The sequence below is a fragment of the Frankliniella occidentalis genome, unplaced genomic scaffold (genome assembly GCF_000697945.3).
Source record: "Frankliniella occidentalis isolate FOCC.00 unplaced genomic scaffold, Focc_3.1 Scaffold634, whole genome shotgun sequence".
Classification (NCBI taxonomy): domain Eukaryota; kingdom Metazoa; phylum Arthropoda; class Insecta; order Thysanoptera; family Thripidae; genus Frankliniella; species Frankliniella occidentalis.
The window spans coordinates 19,389-20,316 of NW_026267749.1; positions in this window are offsets into that span (position 1 = coordinate 19,389).

Consider the following 928-nt stretch of genomic DNA (forward strand, 5'->3'; position numbering starts at 1 on the left):
CTTCATCTTGCGGCAGGACAAGCAGGCCGACCCTCTGCCCCCGAGAGGGGGGAGGGGGGAGGGGGGAGAGGTCGCGAGAACCGTCGCCGTTTCGCGTCGTCACGGTGGTGTGCGATAGGGCGCGGCAAGAGAGCGGGTCGCGATGGGAGAGGCTCAACCTTCAACTTCAACAGAGGTTTTGAGTAAACCCCAGTGGGTTATTTGGCGGCATGGCTTCTCAGGAAGTCCCAAAATCCCGTCTCGATCCAACCTTCACGGAACGTTATTGCATGACGGTCAGTTAAATCTCGTGTCACGCCCATACTCTTTTCTCACACGATCCTCACGCTCGACGTTCGATCGGTCACCCAGATGGGCGTATTATTTTTGAAGCACTCGAAAAATAAAACAAAAAGTAAATGTTCGTACGAGTTTCTGTCTCACGGAGTTTTGCGTGCGAATCACGTACGCGCCGTTATCCCGCGTTGTAAAAGACCGAGGGTGCGGGTTACGGGGGTTGGGGAAGGAAGGGGAAGGAAAAGTATGAGAAAGTTCTAGCGTCTGCATCGAGGAGGGAGAAGGGGGAACACTCGGCGCCAGCAACAGTTAGCTACAGCGTGCCCCAAAGGCCAAGGCAGGAGGAGCGGGGCAGGGCAGGGCAACCACTCAACGCCTGCGACCACCCCACCCCTCCACTTTCGTGGGAGCCGACTGGGGTGCTGGGCTGGGTAGGGGTTGGCAAGCCTTTCAAATGGACTTGGAAATGGAGAATTGTGGTGAAGGAGGTTCAGTGGGGCGGCCGAGCCGAGCAGGGGTGAAGGCGCAAGCGGGGTGTTGGCGGGGCGGGACAGGATGAGATAGTGTAGGACGGAGAAGGGAGAACTCTTCGAAAAGCGAGCGACGGCGGCGCAGGCTCCCCCAACCCCCTCCCCCCTCCCTCGTGCTCGGG